The sequence below is a fragment of the Rhincodon typus genome, chromosome 11 (genome assembly GCF_021869965.1).
Source record: "Rhincodon typus isolate 14 chromosome 11, sRhiTyp1.1, whole genome shotgun sequence".
Classification (NCBI taxonomy): Eukaryota; Metazoa; Chordata; class Chondrichthyes; order Orectolobiformes; family Rhincodontidae; genus Rhincodon; species Rhincodon typus.
Window position 1 is genome coordinate 35,136,605 of NC_063342.1, and position 14,289 is coordinate 35,150,893.

General features: G+C 39.1%; 1 protein-coding gene across 1 annotated transcript in view; it reads left to right on the forward strand.

Annotated features, from left to right (window-relative positions):
• Positions 1–14,289, forward strand: part of LOC109929783 (hydroxyacid oxidase 2 (long chain)) — a 297,322-nt gene that overhangs the window by 46,292 nt on the left and 236,741 nt on the right. The gene's annotated exons all lie outside the window — the stretch shown is intronic.

Below are 14,289 nucleotides of genomic sequence, written 5' to 3' on the forward strand. Positions count from 1 at the left end.
ACCATAGCATTGATGTGGATGGACCAGGAGAGATTGTTGGTGATATTTACTCTTAGGAGCTTGATGCTATCAAACATCTCCACCTCAGCACCATTGATACAGACAGGGGCATGTCCTCCACTGTGCTTCCTGAAGTCAATGACTAGCTCCTTTGTTTTGCTGACATTGAGGGAGAGATTGTTGTCTTTGCATCTCTTTCCTGTACTCTGTCCTGTCGTTGTTTAAGATATGCTCATTAAGTTGGTGTCATCAGCAAATTTGTAAATGGAGTTAGAGCTGAATTTGGCTACACAGTTGTGAGTGTATAAGGAGTACAATAAGAGGCTGAATACACAGCCTTGCGGGGCACTGGTGTTGAGGAGGTGGTGTCACCTATCCTTATCAATTGCAGTCAGCAGGTTGCAAAGGCAGGGGGTGGGGAGGGCGGGGGCAGCAGAATCCTAGGTCTCAGAGTTTGGAGATGAATTTGGCTGGAATTATGGTGTTGAAGGAAAAGCTGAAGTCAATAAATAGGAGTCTGATGTCGGTGTCCTTGTTATCCAGGTGTTTCAGGGATGAGTGTAGGGCAAGGGAGTCGGCATCTGCTGTGGACCCTGTTGTGATGGTAGGCGAATTGTAACAGACCAATGCAATCTGGGAGGCTGGAGTTGATGAGTGCCATTACTAACCTCTCGAAGCAGTTCATAATAATGGATGTCAAAGCCACTGGGCAGTAGTCATTAAGGCATGTTGTCTGATTTTTCTTTGGCACTGTGATACTAGTGGTCTTCTTGAAAGATGTGGGAAGCTCACATTGGAGTAAGGTGAGGTTAAAGATGTCAATGAATACTCCTGCCAGCTGGTCTACACGGGATCTGAGGGCATGGCTGGGGACTCCATTTGGGCCAATAGCTTTCTGTGGGTTCACCCTCAAGAAAGCCAATCTGACATCTGCGGTGGTGACTGTAGGTACAGGTACACCTGAGGTTGTTGGGGCAGGTGACATCATTTCACTAACCTTCTGTTCAAAATAAGATAGAATGCAGTGAACTCATCGGAGAGGGATGCATTGTTGCCAGCGATTCTACTCGACTTGGCTTCTAGCCTGTTACATCGTGTAAGCCTTGCTGCAGTCAACATGTGTTCATGTTTTTTTTTCTCTTTATTCGTTCATGGGATGAGGGCATCACTGGCTAGGCAGCATTTATTGCCCAGAGGGCATTAAACAGTCAACCACGTTGCTGTGGGTCTGGAGTCACATGTAGGCCAGACCAGGTAAGGATGGCAGTTTCCTTTCCTAAAGGACATTAGTGAACCAGATCGGTTTTTCCCAACAATCGACAATGGATTCATGGTCATCATTCGGTTCTTAATTCTGAGAATTGAAATTCCACCATTTGCCGTGGCAGGATTCGAACCTGAGTTGCCAGAACATTATCTGGGTCTCTGGATTAACAGTCCAACGATAATACCACTAGGCCATCACCTCCCATGTGGTTAGTCTGGGACTCTAGTTTAGTTTGATCTTGCCTCTTGGCATCCCTGATGGCTTTGCAAAGATTGTACCTTGGTTTCCCATCTCACTTGAGAACCTCTGACCTGGACTTCAGTAGGGAGTGGATCTCCTGAGTGATCCATGGTTTCCAGTTGGGGAACACACAGATTAATTTGTTTGGCACACAGTTCTCTACACACTTACTGATAAAGTCTGTGATATTAGTAACATACTCACTTAGGTTGGCCACTGAGTTCTTGAATATGGACCAGTCCACTGACTTCAAGCAGTCAGGTAGGAGCTTGTCTATTACTTCAGACCAGCACTATACTTTCTGTACCAGATCTTCATGCTGCAGTTTATGCTTGTAAGCCAAGAGAAGGACCATAGCCTTAAGGGAATGGAACAATGGGCATCTTTGTTGGTTGTGTCACAATGGTCAAGGATGTTTGGACATCTGGTGGGACAGGAGACATGTTGATGCTGTCTTAGTAGCACACGATTGAGGTTGGCCAGGTTGAAGTCACAAGCTATGATGAACAAGGCCTTGGGGTAATCTGTCTCAAAGCTATCTGTAGCGGTGCATATTTGTAGCAGATAGTGGAGGGTGTTAAAGGAGCATTCGTCTTGGTTTGGTATTCAGAGCAAATATTAGGTAGCTATTCTTCAGGGAAGAATTGTGGTAGTCAAGCACACTACCTCATTTCATTCAATTTAGTAGCTTAAAATTGATCAAAAGAAAATCTGAATCCAAAACTTCTTTTGAAAAGGAATTATCCAGTTTTTTATTAAGAGCATAGATTACTAAAGATTGTGGTGAATCAGCCGAAAATCAGAATTAGAAGAGGTGAATTGCGGAGAAAATCAATAGCACAGACATGTTTGACTTAACGATGCACATTTACACATTTCCTACCTGCACATTTGCTTCTGTGCCACTACTGATACTTACTGTGGCTTTATAATTTTATAATTTTTTATAATTTTATCTTTTCCCTTTACAAAAATGGAGAGTGCATGGGCACCTAAAGAGGGTTCATTAAAATACTTACTCAGTTCTTATCATAAAAGACCATATTTCAGACATTTGGGATGTCTGCTTGAACTCAGAGAACACATATTCCACAAGCTTGAACATTATTACATAATGAGCTGCCATCTTATCCATAATCAAGTGAGTTGGCCATTACAACTAAGTTTGAAAATACAAGCTTCTTGGATGAAATGATGTCTAGAAGTAAAATCTATACTGAAATATTAGAGGACAGATGATTCAGTTTTGAAACATATATATTTAATTCTGTTTAGATTCTCACTTCAGAAATCTTATTTAGTGGAAACAAAAAGGCATCGAAAATTTTCTCGAAATATTCCTGTAAACATGCTGAAGCTAAGTCCTTAATACCTTTCTCATGACTCCTTTCAACTTGCATCAAACAATATTCAAACTTGGCAGCCAACGTCTAAAGTAATGGCTTCCTGAAAACCCAGAATCGGAAACTGCCACTACACTACATTGCAGTTGAAGACTGTCAAAAGTGATAAAGGTAATTTATCTAACGATAAATGTAATAATTTCTTAACCAAATGAACAATCTATAATACTCTTCTTTAAAGACAGTTTACTAATTTTACTAATTGTACAAGATGCTCCTTCAGGCTCTCAGCAAAGATGGTACAAGGTTTCGAGTAGTTATTTTAAAATCCTTGATATACTCATGGCTGATGAATTCTGGGTGCTGTAATCAGACCAGGCAGCAAGACAGCTGGACATTTTTGATTGACAGTCTTGAGAATTTGGTTTAATATTGTGAAGCTTGCTACATATTTTCTGGGTTGAGTGAAATGTAAGGTGCTGTCGAGAGAATGAAGTTGTGCTGACCCTCACAGGACTCATAAAGTCATCTTGATCCTTTCCAACATCTCTACTGAGGCCTACTCCATTCAATCTTTGGGTCGCTAGTGCAAATTTTTTGACACCAACTACTCCTTCCTGATTCTCACTGATTCCAAGAGGCATCTGAAAAGCACGGGGTAGCCCTATAATTCACCAATATTTTGAGAAGGTCTTTCATAATTAAACAATGAATGATGTAGCCAGGGGATACAACCTTAAAGTAGGTCATATCACACTGGAAATTGTGAGTGCTGCAGGTGGGTTCAATTCAATATGGACTGCATATACTAATCTTGTTATATGAAATGTGGAGTTGAAATTACCTGGGCCTCTTGTGCTATAGAAAAAAGTCATGTGACTTGTCATTTGCTGTCATATATTCCTGCTCCAGCTGTGGGTTAAAATCAGGGCTTTGGCCCTCCTTCTAGAACAAGTATTGGATTCTGTTCCTTCAAATTCTATTCCTTCTGAAAGAGCATTTCCTGTCATTCATCATTGGCAATGACACAGATGATCCTCTTGTATTTTATTAACCACCTTTACATGGTGTAGAATTCTTATACCACCCTCCTATCATGTCATTTCTTCTGGCTAAATCATACCTAAAACTTACTTTTATTAGACTTATCCCTGTTTGAATAGGCTGAGCTCTGTCTGATAGGTAGGTTTGCAATGCAGTTCCTGTCTTCCTTCTGCCACCATTTGCTACCTCTTATCCCAAATGCACTCTCTCCAGTGCTCCAGTCTACTGCCCTACGCCTGAGAAATAGCTACTTCTGCCATAGTTTTAAGACCAAAGTTTTTTAAACTTCAATTAAAAGTCAGGAGTATTAATGGCACAATTGTCTTCCCGTCTACTTTTTTTCTCCTGGTGTCTGTAAATGCCTGTGGCACATATAAAGCCAGAACATTAATGAAACTGTGGTGTGGACAAGGTACCAGAATCATGGCTTTCGGGAGGTACTGAACTATGACCAGCTTGGTGTCTCTTACAGCTCTTGAGCAGCTGATCTGGTTAATGTGATGAGCGATTGTGGTTTAGTACAGGGTGAGCTATTTTAAGGAACATTATTTTGGAACTTTAAAGCGAATTACATAAAATAAGTTTTACGCACACATTGTGTTTCATAATTTGGGAACATGTAGAGAAGATGTTCATTTGAACATTCATACTTGATAATGACTACCAGCTTTTGGTCGAACTGCAGACTCTGTCCCTCACCCAGGATGGCAAATCTCTGATTTGATGTGAGCTTTTTCAATATACATCATTCTGAAGAATAAACAAGCAATATAAAATTGTTCAAAGGGCTTTGCATTTTGTGTCACTGTTGCTGATTGTCTTTACAACTGACAAAAAATTGTGCTTGTGCCTCAGTTGATTAAAATTGGTAAGTTGCCAACTCTCCATGCACTATTTATTGGCAGTTTGCCTAGAGGGGAGAGGAAGAAAAAGGGTATCACTAACACAATTTGATGGCAGCTTGTACCTCTTAAAGCGAGATGCACTTTAGCTAAATTTGACTGAATTGCAATTGGACTGTGAAAAAAGAAGGCAGTGTTATGGTAGGACACTACTTCAATTTGTGATGGTAAATCTTGTGAAGAAGGTCAACTGGAGGAGGGATGTTCTCTTTCCAGTTAACATGCAAACATGTAACATAGGAGTAGGAGTAACCTACCTAGCTCCTCAAGCCTGCTCTGCCATTTAGTAAAATCATGACTGATCAGTTTACTCTATTTTCTCACCTGCCCCCAATAACCTTTCATTACATTTCCTATCGAGAATCTATCTAACTTGACCTTAAAAATATACAATGACTGTTCCCATTGCTTTTTGAGGAAGAGTTTCAAAGATTTCTGACCCTATGTAAGAAAACAAATTCTTCTCATCTCTGTCTTAAATGGGCAACTCCTTATTTTTAATAATCCAAACAGTCTCCTGGCATCTACCAAAGCCCAATGCGTAGATTGGTTCAGTGTAAGAAGCATTGCAGCCAGAGCTTAGTTGCAATGCAGAAATATGCTCAACAATCTGAAGAGTTACACTGGTAAAATGCTTAACTCCTAGCTTTCTTTACTATCCCTAATCCCTGCATCGCTTGTACCTCCTGCATCCATAATACCTCCCTCCCTCAATTCCTGTCACTCTCCTCAAATCACTGCAGTGTACTTCACTCCACCTCTTTCAGATGAGTCTGCACTATTTTTAATCTGATTCTGTTCTCACTATTAGTTCTCTCACTTTCTCACAACTGTGCTACCTTTCAAATACCACTGGCACCATTTACATTGAAATGATGGTCATATTGAATAATGCGGCAGGCCCTACAGTATGTGTATCCATTCCTATTCCTAGTATTTAGTTTTCTTGTTCATCTCTTGATATTAACCTACAAGCACCAGCTCAGAGATAGACAGCACAGAGTGAATTTAATTGCTGTGGTGGCAGCCCTGTGCACCAGTTATAAAGCCAGTAACAACACCGCTGCAACCATTTCTGGGTATTCCACTGGGAGTAAATCCCACTCAGACATGCACCTGTCTTCCATTGGGTGCTTAAGAATAAGTATTCAGTCCTATCCCCATCACCAAGAGCGTCACCACTGCTGGGATTGCAGGCCTGGGATGACTAGCAACTATCAAGATCCCAGAATGCTGTCAAGTGGATGACCATCCCAGGGCCAGTCAGGGAGACCCCAGAGAGCGGGAGGTGCAATGGAGGTATGGAGTTCAGGGGGTCCGTAGTGATAAAACCTCTGGCAACAGTTCAGCAAACTTCAATGGGGGATTAGATTGCTAATCTTGGTTATTGGGTCCAGCGCTTTCTCTAGCTTTCAACATATTAAGGCAAATTTGGATAGGCCTCTTGAGTGTGTAACCACTCCTACAATCTGTTACACAGACCGCAATAGGGTAGTGAGGTGCAGATCCATTCAAGGTTGGTCCTGGACTCTATGAAAGAGGAAAAATATATGTCACTGGCAGAAATACATCATGCCTGTTTCCATGCCAGCCTCTCAACAGTGCCCATGTTGGTTGTGGACAGCTATTTTGGCCAGAATAACCTAGGTGACACCAAGAAACTGCAGTATACAATCAAAACCTTTAGACCAACTGGTCTTGATGGTCATTAGCATGGACAACTCAAATGTCTCCTGGAGATGATTAGCAGCTTTCTACTTCCTGTGCTGCAGCCATTGATGAAACTATCTCAATGGAGTAGCAGAGCAGCTGAATCAACATTTGAACCAGGCTCCTGGCATTTGCCCTAGGGTTATTTCTAGTTCTGCATGCTCATATTATGAATTTTTCGATCAATACTCATGAAGTATCTTTATGTTGTGAACTTTGTTTTTCTATAGACCTCAATATTTCTTTGTTTTGATGCCTTTCTGGAATAGTCAGGACTTGTTCATTCTTAGCTTGTCTTGAGGAGGGAGTAGTTAGCCAGCTTTGTGAACTGCTTCAACGTGTAAATATTCCTGCAGTGGTGTCTGTATTTTTGACCCAGAGACAATTAAGAAGCAGTGATACAATTCTGGCAATGTACATGCAGTGGCCATGAAAGTGCACTATTTGAGGATTTTCTGATAATGTTGTCTGGACTGGCTGAGATGGTGGGGGAGATTGTTGGTGCTTTGGAAAAGGAAGGAATTCTTCAATTAACCTCTCATCAGTTGCTGATGCTATCACGTTCTGGCAGCTTTGATAGACTTTAGACATCCAATCCACCTTCCATATCCTGGACCTTTTTTTTGCTGTTCTCTTAATGATTCCCCTCTAAGAGCACAAAGGCGATTTGCTACACTGTATTACAGGGTGCCTCCAGAGCGGTAGTACATTTGTTTTGCAATGAAATGTTCTATTGGGTGTCTGATTGAGACATGATTTTCACTGTAGTGTTCCTCAGATTACTGCTCATTTTTATGGATGAGAAATATAAAGGAATTGTGGTCTGTCATAGGATAAAAGCCTGATGACTAAAACCAGGAAATTGGCCACAGACTTTTACATGGTTTCTCTGCTATGGTCATTCATGAGTTGCGTCGTCGAAGAATACAAACTTATTTTTTAGTAATACATTGTTGGTTGTTCATAAGATGCACACAGACTGTGTCTGTGCAGCTTATGATCCCCAGCATCTAAGTTAAGTCACTTCAGAATTAAAGTACTATTAACACCCGAATTGTATGATGATAAAGCAACTTATTCTCCAACTCAATGTGAGCATTAGCAAAAGAGATCTAGACAGAGCTGAATTGTATTCTAATGAGGCTGGAGTGTCCCATGCAACTCACAGGTTGTTTTTCTTTAACAATAGATACCAACTGAAACAATGTATAAATCAATATTAGAATTACTGTCAATTCAGTCTTATCTCAGCAATGTAAGTTAAGTAAAAGCAATGTAGTAAACAAGCCATAAAATTGCATTGGTTACCATAGAGGCATGATAACTATAAATGATATAATCCATCATCTACATGTGACAATGAGATGGAATAAATATTTTATGGGAACCCTGGAGAAATCTATTTATGTAATTAATAACAATGGTATCTGCATATCCATTTTTGTCCAGCTGTAGCCAACACTTACTTATCGTAAATTTAATCTGTGTTGGCATTAAAATTAGTTCAGAACGGACAGATTTCCATTAAGGTACAGAATTTGGAAGCAATTGAATTATAATATAGTCTTTCAATCCTTCTTAAATGAGTATAACTTAATCCCAATTGCAGCTATCTTGTGGATTTTCTGGTTGTAACCGTACTATAACTTTGACATTTTTGTCTGTGTTTGATTCTCCACTTTCTTCCTCATTGTAACGGAAGTGTGGCCCTCCCTGCAGGGCGATTCCAATTTTTTGATGTGAGAAAATCCCTGCCGTTTCTTTTCATCGTTGTATCATACCACAGCTCGTGCCCAATGCCAAAAGCTGTCATTTCATATTTGGAAGCACATTAACCAGTCTCAATCTTAAAGCTCTCCAGTTACATTTTAAAGACGTGGTATCTGGAACACAGGGGGAAAAAAATTCAGTTCACATGCTTTAACTAAACTGCTAATGCAGCATAATTAGTAAATCTTCATGTTTTGAACCATAGAGCTTTATATTAACAAATCACTTGGTATTTATATCCACAGACCGTGTTGATACAGTTCTCATTTATATTGTTTGAAGGCTGAATCCATGTAAACACTGTAATGGCAACCTTTCCAGGCAATATTTTACTACAATTACCTGAATACCAAAGTAAAATAATTTGTGATGACATCTGTAAAACATGAAAACATTTGTGCTACAGGCAGTGTATATAGAGTACCTGCTCACTCTCACTTTCTGATTAGGAAGACTTCCTTTGATCAACTAATTTAAGCATATCCTGAAGCGCCATCCTAATTGGTTGTGCTGCTGCAAAGATGTAGTGACTTCAATGAAATTTGGTGTGTTCTGTAGAAGAAGATGGCCTCACATTTATTCCAGGCCTTCTTTGAAACGACCTACCATCTGTACTGATGTAAAGGTCTATTTTCTGATGGTACTTGTTTAGGCCAAAAGACATGGGGCTGACATTGGTCATGTTTTTGAATGGTTGACATGCATACTTGTTTTGGGTCCAAGAAAGACAGTTGCAAAGAATACACATGAATCACATAACAACTATTTATTTCATAATATTACAAAAGATATATACTTCATCCAATACAGTTGAGTACATACCATAACAGATGAACTACAATATTTCTCACTGAAATCCTTCAAGATCACTCTGGGCAGGGAATTGATTCTAGTCATATGGGCATCATAAAATCTTTCTTTTCTGCATTATCATTGGTACAATTGGTAACTTTGCTAACATTATTCCACATGTAATCGTCCTCAAGTACATTCAATACTCCACATTTTGGAAATGGATTCAGGTTTAAGTTAATTCCACATATCTATGATCATCTACATTCTACGTAAACAGTTGTACGATGTTGTTAGTATGGATGCTGCATACTTTCACCTTCAGTAAATGTTTTCTCACCTTCCAATATCTAATTGTTCTAATTTTTTTTGGATTCAGTTCTTGAGAGGGATATACAATATATTTATTTTGGGACGTCCATTATACAAGACAAAACTACAGTGGATCACATCTTCTTGCAGCCATTTAGTTTTACAAGGATAATGTTTTCACCAGTCAGAATTTCGTCCATATTTCCAAAGTAGGCCAATTAGTGTGAATTTGTTGCTCAATATCAGATGACAAAACAAATTCGATAGTGTTATTTTCGATTTCAGATGGGAGACATCACAACATTTTTGTTTCCAGATGGCGTACTAAATTGGGCCTTTTAATGAATTTTGAGTGTCAGTCGGCACTGTCATGAATTCTGAAGTACCATCTTCCTTTGCTTCTTTCCAGCGCAGAGCCGATGGCTCCATACGTGACATTAAGAGTATTTTGCTCATGTTCATGAACTGATTCTGCCATGTCTTTCTTCAGTTTGAGCTACATCCTTCTTAAAGGCAGTATGATAGATCATGTCATATACATTAGTTTTGTTGATTGGCTGGAAACTGCTGCTGGAATAATTCATGGAGGGAAACTCTAAAGGTACCTGTGCCTTCCTTTAAATTAATGAACAATACAAGTTAATGCAGGTTATTAGTAATCACTATATTGTTTGATCCCTGAAAAACTCAAGTGAACATTTGTACACAGTTTAGGAAAGGTTACTTTCCTTTTAGACTAAAAGTCATGGGATTGACTTTTACAAAGACTGGCTTTTCCATGAGTAAGTACGATACAGTATTGGAAACTTCTGACTTGTGCTGTTATTATGGTTGCTTTCGAGTGCATCACATTTATTAATGTCACTTTGTATCTTGCATAAACAAACGTTCAGGGATTTGAAAGATAATGGCCGTGAAATTCAATAAAGCAGGAAAACAGCTGCAGGGATCATGATGTGCAATTAACTTGCATCTGTTTCTTTCGAGGTTGTAAGCATCGTGTTGTCTCCTTATTTGCATAATTGCAATATGCAACCAGAACTAATTGTGCAATCATGTGGCTACACAATATAGAATGGTATGCAAAAGCATTCTTGCTTGTACTACTTCAGTTGTGGATTCTACAGGATAGATTCATTTGGATGAGAACAGGTATTTGATGTTATTTCAGCAATGCTTTGCACAGAGAAAGAGAGAAAAATTCCACAGCATAGTAGACTGTTCAGATGCATCACTGAAAGCCTTGGTACAGTTGGTGGGCAGGATGAGAAAGGACCGCCATCTGCAGATGACCAGGAGGTTCTCAAATAGATACTACAAAGGCAATTGGAGCAGATAGTTGTTGCAATCAAAGTCAGTGATACAGAACTGTAGAACTGGGTCCAGTGCAGGAAGAAGTTTAATGACTTCACAAGAGTCGTCAAAGTTAGTGAATTCATCTTGAAATGCCACATTCTTACGAGTGGATCACCAACCTCATACACTATTCAATGCACCATCCATCTTTCACCCAACTACCAGCAGCCTTTTTCAGTCTTAACTTAATTTACACAATCATAGCTTCACCTCACACTCACATATTTAATATTGCTACAAGCTTCACATCTGCACTTCATAGCTTGGGCATATTATTTGCTCCTCAATCATAGCAGGTACATCCTCAAAACACACAGCATCATACTCACTGACACAGTTTCTTGTTTCTTGCCCGAAAACATGGTACACCATGCGTAGAAGCAGCAGCTCGCCAGATGGGACGAGTGCAACTATATGGTCTGACCCAAATGGAAAAGGTGGTCACCATTACTGGAAAGGCTGTAAACATAAAAACATAAGATATAGGAAATGGAGAAGGCTGTCATAAGATGAATCCTTGCCATGTCGTACAAGGTATCTGATAGATTTGCTGCCGTCATCCCTTTCCCTGGGAGGGATTTAGAGGACCTGCTTGGTCTGGTGCAGTAAAGGAAAGCCACTTGGTAGTCTCTTGTCTTAAACTAGATGTAGTTATTTGCATGACAGCAACTATTGTACAAGTTACAATAAACATTGTAATAGAAACTATAACTAGGACTAAGACATAGATGGTTAGTCTTACTCATTTAGGATCCTCAGCTGTTCTCCATTCTAGCCCATACATCATCATAGTTGGTGTTGCTTAAGGCATGCCTCAATATGAGCTTTTTCAGACCCTGACACCCTTGAACAACATCACCCTTTAAGGTTCCTTTATTATTGATGATATAAAGGCATATATACTTAATTTACCACAAGTGTCTGACTCCACAAAATCTAGTGGTCTGGATGATTCACTATTCTCTTGTCCTTCATAGAGGACAATCACCCTGTTGAAACTGGTACCTTTTTTTCGCAGTATCCTAAATCTCTGGACCAGGAAATTTCTCTTTGTGATGGTATTCTAGATCTTCAAACTAGGCAGTTTCTTCTTGAATATGTCATAAGTCTGTGGAAGTTGGCTTTCCAGATACGGAAGTGGCTTCCTTGGAGTTGTGTACATCACCGCTTCAAACTTTGTTAGCAGAGGTTTGAGTCTAGCTGTCACTAAATTTGTGCTGGATGTGTGTAATCTTTTTATGTCAATTTGTTGATTAGATAGTAATGATTGTATGACTGGTGCATACTAACTTTCTCAGTCATACTATTTAAAGGTTGCTTCTTGTTTGTTATGCAGTCTATCACCTCCTCAGAGGATTCTTCCTGGGGAAGATATGGAAATGAAATTCTCTGTTTGAACTTGCGTCCTCTGAAGCACCTCAGTATCTAACAATTTTGGATGAACTCAAGTTGGATGTATTTCTTGTTCATTATCCAATTTCCAGCATCTGGTAGCACATCCTGATGATCCTTGCAATGCGAGCTCTCTTCAGTGTTGACAGCAGTAGAAAAATTTTATTCCAATCCAATATAGTGTTGTGATCCTAGCCACTGAACTAAAAAAAATCAGGTCTTAGAATGAAATCTTGCTTGATAGATTATGTTTTGCCTTTTCATGTTAAGTGTGGCAGTTTTTCACTGATGTTTTATTACACTAAAGAAAGAGAAGTATTATAAAGCAAAATGAATATCAATATCCAACACTTTAAAAGATTTCAAACACACAGCAAAGAGCTAACTATTGTCCAAAACCATAACTTTACAGTTATTCAAAAAACATTAGAGAAACTTTACAGTCCAATCCATAGATTTGGTTTAACCTCTTTTTTTCCTCAGTTCCTGTTCTGTGAGCTATGAAGTGTTTTCCTTGAATCCTCACACATCTGAGATCCTAATCTTTCCCAGCTTTAAATAACCAATGAAGATTCTGAACCAAACACGCCTGGTCTAGAAATTTTCACAACTTGGAACCCTTACATTGAGGTAACATATTCCCTTAACTGCTCTGACCAAATTCTTTTTCTAGGAGAAACTGTTCTTACATCTGACTTCACACTGAATTCAGAAACTTTTACCTAAATAAAAAAAAATGCACATCCTAGCTTTTGCTAAGCTAATGGATTTTTTAAAAAATCCTGTCATAAAATCCTACAATATAAACAAATGCACATTAACACTCCAGGAGGCTTTCTGTCACCCTCTCCCTGACACATAGTGGTTTAAAGTATGGTTCCGAAAAAGACTGACCTAGTTAATTATTAAAACCTTAAAAAAAAATGACCAGCACCTATATGCCACTAATTTGAAATCCAATCTCTACCAAAGACAGTACCTATTCATATTAACAACACTCTTTTCATCATAATAGTCAGAAGTTTTCATCTTGTTGAAAGTGTGAAACAAATTCTTACACCAATATTACTAATCTCAATGATTTCTGTCTTTTCCTTGGGTTCTGCTGATGAGTCGAGGAACTTTATGAAATCTCTGATGGGTTGTCTCTTGACTGGTTGTTCCATGACTGACTGATCAGTTACTGAATTTTCTTTGACCTATTGTTCCATGGCAAGCTATTCCTTAGCTAGTGACTTCTTGATTTCAAGTAATTTGACTCCAGTCACCATTTGAAGAACGTTCAAGTCAAAACGTACATTCATACTCAAGAATTTTTGATTAGATTCATGGAGTTAACCAGCATGGAAACAGACACTTCAGTCCGACTTGTCTATGCCAACCAAGTTTTCCAAACTAAACTAATCCCACTTGCCTGCATTTGGCCACGTCCCTCTAAACCTTTCCTATTCATGTACCTATCCAAATGTCTTTTAAATGTTGTAACTGTACCTGCATCTAACACTTCCTCTGGCAGTTCTTCCAACATACAAACCATGCTCTGTGTTAAAAAGTTGCCCCTCAGGCCCCTTTTAAATCTTTCTCTCCTCATCTTAAAAATAAGTCCCCTAGTTTTGAACTCTCCCACCCTATGGAAAAGACCTTTGCTATTCACCTTATCTATTCCCCTCATGATTCTATAAGCATCTAGAATGTCACCCCTCAATTTCCTAAGTTCCAGTGAAAATGTCCTAGCCTAGCTAGCCTTTCCTTACAATTTAAACCCTCCAGTCCCAGCAACATCCTGGTCAACGTTTTTGTGAAGTATATATAATTTCTCCACAATCTGACACCACTTGTATTGCAGAGTTACCTGAACCATATAGTTAATCTTAAGTGCAGTACCTCCTGGACCAGGTAAATGCACTGCTGTAGACAGTGCTTCTTCAACAATAGTGTGCTATCTGATCACAGAGTACCACTTCCTCCCATATCAAGTTTAAAATTACTGAGTAATATCCTTCTGTGAAAAAGCATGGTCTGGCGAATTTATTTCCCTTAGCTTTTCTTTTTTCTATTGTGGTCTCTTCTGCCATTATTAACTTATTTGTGTAACTATTTGACTTCTTGTTGCTGTGTGTCCTACGTCAACAATTTTCTGAAAGTGATCTATTGTTTACAG